We start from the raw sequence: 5,939 nt of genomic DNA, 5'->3' as shown, positions 1-5,939 counted from the left end.
GTATTTTGTGTAGTTTCGTGTTGTGTATTTTGTGTAGTTTTGTGGGTGTATTTTGTGTAGTTTTGTGTGGTGTATTTTGTGTAGTCTCGTGTTGTGTATTTTGTGTAGTTTTGTGTGGTGTATTTTGTGTCCTTTTTCGTGGTGTATTTTGTGTAGTTTTGTGTTGTGTATTTTGTGTAGTTTTGTGTGGTGTATTTTGTGTGGTGTATTTTGTGTCTTTTTTCGTGGTGTATTTTGTGTCGTTTTGTGTTGTGTATTTTGTGTTATTTTGGGTGGTGTATTTTGTGTAGTTTTGTGTTGTGTATTTTGTGTGGTGTATTTTGTGTAGTTTCGTTATGTGTATTTTGTGTAGTTTTGTGTGGTGTATTTTGTGTAGTTTTGTGTGGTGTATTTTGTGTAGTTTTGTGTAGTTTTGTGTGGTGTATTTTGTGTCTTTTTTCGTGGTGTATTTTGTTTAGTTTTGTGTTGTGTATTTTGTGTGATGTATTTTGTGTAGTTTTGTGTGGTGTATTTTGTGTCGTTTTGTGTGGTGTGTTGTGTATTTTGTGTAGTTTTGTGTTGTGTATTTTGTGTAGTTTTGTGTGGTGTATTTTGTGTAGTTTTGTGTGGTGTATATTGTGTAGTTTTGAATGGTGTATTTTGTGTAATATTGTGTTGTGTATTTTGTGTATTTTTTCGTGGTGTATTTTGTGTAGTTTTGTGTTGTGTGTATTATGTAGTTTTGTGTTGTGTATTTTTTTCGTTTTGTGTGGTGTATTTTGTGTAGTTTTGTGTTGTGTATTTTGTGTAGTTTTGTGTTGTGTATTTTGTGTAGTTTTGTGTGGGGTATATTGTGTATTTTGTGCAGTTTTGTGTTGTGTATTTTGTGTAGTTTTGTGTGGTGTATTTTGTGTAGTTTTGTGTGGTGTATTTTGTGTAGTTTTGCATGGTGTATTTTGTGTAGTTTTGTGTGGTGTATTTTGTGTAGTTTTGTGTGGTGTATTTTGTGTAGTTTTGTGTTGTGTGTTTTGTGTAGTTTTGTGTTGTGTATTTTGTGTAATTTTGTGTTGTGTATTTTGTGTAGTTTTGCGTTGTGTATTTTGTGTAGTTTTGTGTGGTGTATTTTGTGTAGTTTCGTGTTGTGTATTTTGTGTAGTTTCGTGTTGTGTATTTTGTGTAGTTTCGTGTTGTGTATTTTGTGTAGTTTTGTGTGGTGTATTTTGTGTAGTTTCGTGTTGTGTATTTTGTGTCGTTTCGTGTTGTGTATTTTGTGTAGTTTCGTGTTGTGTATTTTGTGTAGTTTTGCGTTGTGTATTTTGTGTAGTTTTGTGTTGTGTATTTTGTGTAGTTTTGTGTTGTGTATTTTGTGTAGTTTTGTGTGGTGTATTTTGTGTAATTTTGCGTGGTGTATTTTGTGTAGTTTTGTGTTGTGTATTTTGTGGAGTTTTGTGTTGTGTATTTTGTGTAGTTTTGTGTGGTGTATTTTGTGTAGTTTTGTGTGGTGTATTTTGTGTAGTTTTGTGTGGTGTATTTTGTGTAGTTTTGTGTGGTGTATTTTGTGTAGTTTTGTGTGGTGTATTTTGTGTAGTTTTGTGTGGTGTATTTTGTGTAATTTTGTGTTGTGTATTTTGTGTCGTTTCGTGTTGTGTATTTTGTGTAGTTTCGTGTTGTGTATTTTGTGTAGTTTTGTGTTGTGTATTTTGTGTAGTTTTGTGTTGTGTATTTTGTGTAATTTTGTGTTGTGTATTTTGTGTAGTTTTGTGTGGTGTATTTTGTGTAGTTTTGTGTGGTGTATTCTGTGTAGTTTTGTGTGTTGTGTTTTGTGTGGTGTATGTGTAATGGTGTGTTACATAATTAATGACAGACAAAACAAGAACTGTCACTTTGTAACTGCTGGCAGTGATGACCGGGAACCAAGACGTCCCGCTTTGATCGGATACCTGACCCTCACCCATGACGTTCATTATTATTCAATTGAATTTAGAATGGGATAAAAATAAAATAAATTCAAATCAAGTGGAAGACCAAATAGAAATGGTCCTGCGATGGATTAATCAGAAGGAACCCGAACAAGGAAAAAGCAAAGATGAAGTCATCAGGAGGAACCTGGATAGGATTCACATTTCAGCTGCTACTACTCTACCCTCAGGCACAGCCAAATGAGCTTTATTAAAAAGAAAATAAAAAATAACCCATATCAAAATTAAATTAATAATTCTGGCTGCCAGACCATGTGTCCGATCAAGTTGAAATTTAAAACATATATTCTCCATCACAACCAGATCATAAATGTGAAGTGTCACATCCATTGATGAAGGACCAGTTTCAAAACTATGGTGCACAGGGGGTCAAAGTCGAAGTACATTGATGTTGATGAAACTCATTTTTTCCGGAAAGTAGACACACTGAGCTTTCTAAAACTGTATAGTTTTCTGGTGTTTCATTCGCTTCGGTACCAGATAATTGCATTCTAAAGTAGCGGCGATGCGTTTTTCATGTATTTCACGCCCAAACATAACAGTGAGTATCTTCTCATATATTTCTTAGCAGTTTATGTGTTGCCAACGCAAGGGACGACGTGGTCACAGTGTTTTAGATTTTATCAGTTTCTGCTGCATTCCCTCCCGAATAAAGCGAATTTTCAACAATTTAAGCAAGAAAAACTCATTTACTCCCTACATTGGCAATGTGAGTCCAGAATACTATCTGTCTCTAATTCCAGCTGTGTGTGTGTGTGTGTGTGTGTGTGTGTGTGTGTGTGTGTGTGTGTGTGTGTGTGTGCGTGTGTGCGTGTGTGTGTGCGTGTGTGTGTGTGTGTGTGTGTGTGTGTGTGTGTGTGTGACCACTCTTTCTCGACAACCTCTGGTCCGATCTAATTGAAACTTGCCAGGTATATTGCTGGGGACCCGAGTATGTGCCTCTTCAAGGTTTAATATTAATCGGACAAGTGGTTCCCAAGTTATGGCCATTTATTTACCAAACCAATGACAAGACACGTTGCTGTGTCGGCCGGTGCGCGGCCAGCCGACGCTGACGTCACGTGCCGTGCCGGTTACGATGTGGATTGATCGGTGCCTGAGTTACCGTGGCGTAGGAGTGGCAATGGTCAATGGCAGCGAATGTCATGGCAAGCAAAGACAGGGAGGTAAACTTGATTTTAATTAACTCTGTGTGTGGAAGTATCACAGCAGTTGTTACTTCAATGAAAGCGAAAATTTGTGGAATGCATCTGAAGATTCCGTACGGGCACGCACCACTTCCGGATAGTGATGACTTACTGTATTCCAACAATTTCTCGATTTATTTTGCGCATTTATAGATAAACATAATGCCCCAATCCAGTCGTCGTTTACGAGAGGGAAGGAATGTCCTGTGTGGCTGTTTGAAAAAAATTAATTTTGCTTTGCACATACAGCCACACACGTACGGGCACACGAGAGCGAAGGAACGGCCTGTGTGGTTGTTGTTTCTTGCTCGCAGTTTGAAAGTTTTTTTGGGGGGGCGGGTTCTTTTCTTCTCTTCGCTTTGTGTTTTTCCTTGCGATGACATTGCAAAAAGGCAAAATACGTTGGCGATAATTGAATAATTGGCCATTAACACTAAATTGCAAATAATCGTAACTGCGATCTGCGAACTTCCGGGCCACACACGTGCAGGCACACGAGAGCGAAGGAACAGGAACATTATTATTGTTCCATGGCTTGGGCTTGGGGAATTATTCTTATAAGGAATAATAATTCCTTAACAAACTCGTATACGCATGGCTTGGGGAACATTTGTGTGGTTGTTGTTTCTGGTTCGCGGTTTGAAAGATTTTTTTTCTGGTTTGCACGTACGGCCACACACGTACAGGCACGTACTAGTATAAAATAATTCTCGATGCAATTGACGATCAGTTTTTGTACAGATGAAGTGCTACAAAAGCGTGATGTTTCAGACATTTAACATCGATATTTTCACCCCCAGCTGTTTCATCACTGGTTATGGTATATCGAAAAATTATGTCTCATTTGTTACAGGAGAGTTTGTTCTTATAGTTTCAGTTGGTTTTTTTTTGAAATATATCACTCACATTTTCTGATATAATACTTCAAACTTGACGTTCCAAAAACGTGATGTTTCAGACAATCAGAGATCCATAATTTCATAGGACCATGAGACAATTTGAGCCATTTTGTCTTGAAGACCTAATGTTTTTTTCGGTAAATAGACATCTTCAGCTCTCATATAAAATCAACAGTTGTTGCTATCGCATTTTTGTTGTGTTATTGGCCACTCAGAGAAGTACTGAACAATTTGTAACGGCGTTTGCCAATTTTCATGATTGTGGCTCATATTGTCTCTGAGGTACATTTTCCACTACAGCGTCACCACAGGTATCTCAAACCGTGGGCAGTAGTATACAGTTGATACTTGCATGGAAATCTAAGGCTTCTTAGTGCTTTGAAGTGTTGTTTTTACACCCGTTTTTCTGATAACTGATTATTTTGTACCATGAAAAAAGCCACTTTTTTGAGTTTATCTGTTTTTAGTTTTTCATGTATTGCTTTCATATCATACAAAGTATATATTTCCTGAAAGCTTGAACCTTGTTCTATCTGATAAACATCACCTTAGCTGAAAATAATCATCTGTATACTCACACTAGGGGATTAAACATGGTTGTTCCACAAAAGGGAGTTTTGAAACTGGCCCTTAAGCGGTTCCAGAGAAAACAGTCTTTAGTATTTTCCTTCAATCCAATATGGCTGCCAAACCATGTGACTGATCAATTATTCCTTAACAAACTCGTACAAACATGGCTTGGGGAACATTTGTGTGAAGTTTTCCCTCAATTTGTCCAGCTGTTCTGGAGAAGAAGATTTTTTTATAGGTTTCAGAGTAAATCCAATATCGCTGCCAAACCCTGTGACCGATGCTGTCATGTGTGTGAACGTTTTGTTCGTGTAAAGTAATACGTGTAACGGTAATACGTGTAAAGTTTTGCCTCAATATGTTCAGCCACTTCAGAGAAGAAGATTTTTTGAACTGACGAGGGTAATAATTTTACACATTAAGAAAATAATGAAGTTCCCCATTTCTACGAAAGTGGTTTACTTCATCACGGAGCCAGGGAGACAAGCATCAGGAGCCATGAAAGTGGTGGTAACTTGTAACAGCTTGTACGGCCTTTGAGAAGCTACAATGTTGAAAAAAATCATGTCTTTGTTTTGGTGATTATAGCATGGAGAGTGTGACCATCTAACCCATTCCCCCAAACCACTCTTCCCTCTTTTTCACTCAACAAACTCTTCTCTCTCATCGGTGATCCTCCAAAATAACGAGTGCTACACATGATTGTTGGCAAATGTGTATATTTCACTGAAAGGTTTCAGTCACTCATGGTATCTGTTTGATTACCTGCACAGGTGATCTGTTTGATTATCTCAAGAATCATGGTCCACGCATGACTGAGGAGCAGGTGCGACCCATTATTCATCAGGTGAGCTGAGCCGATGTTGATGACATTCGTTATTTGTGATGTTTATCTTGTGGTTTAAAAACAGGATATTTTAAATGAATAAGATTTTTTGGAAACTCCTATTTGTGTAACCACCCATTAAGTCAGTCCTTTCTTTCCAGGCGGCTTCTGTATTCAGCTACATCCATAGCAAGAACGTCATGCATGGAGACATAAAGGTAAAATGAATGTACACAAAACATGATGATCATGTAGTCGGAGAAGGATATCAGTTAAAGACCAGGATTTGGAGAGGTTTCTGTCATTGTATGTGGATGTGTGAATGTCATTGATATGACAGTGTGACTCACCCTTCAGAGATCTTTGTAAGCCAACGGCCATCCATATCTGGTGCCCAACTGTGTCGGTGGACATCCTCTTCCAGTTGGGGACCTTTCTCGGAGGTTGGTGCTAGGATTTGCAATCCGGCCACTGTAAAACACTTTATTCCACAAAACAC

Source organism: Eptatretus burgeri, chromosome 1 (genome assembly GCF_056783735.1).
Source record: "Eptatretus burgeri isolate ZD-2024b chromosome 1, Ebu_testis_v1, whole genome shotgun sequence".
NCBI lineage: Eukaryota > Metazoa > Chordata > Myxini > Myxiniformes > Myxinidae > Eptatretus > Eptatretus burgeri.
Note: the sequence above shows the minus strand (reverse complement) of the source record.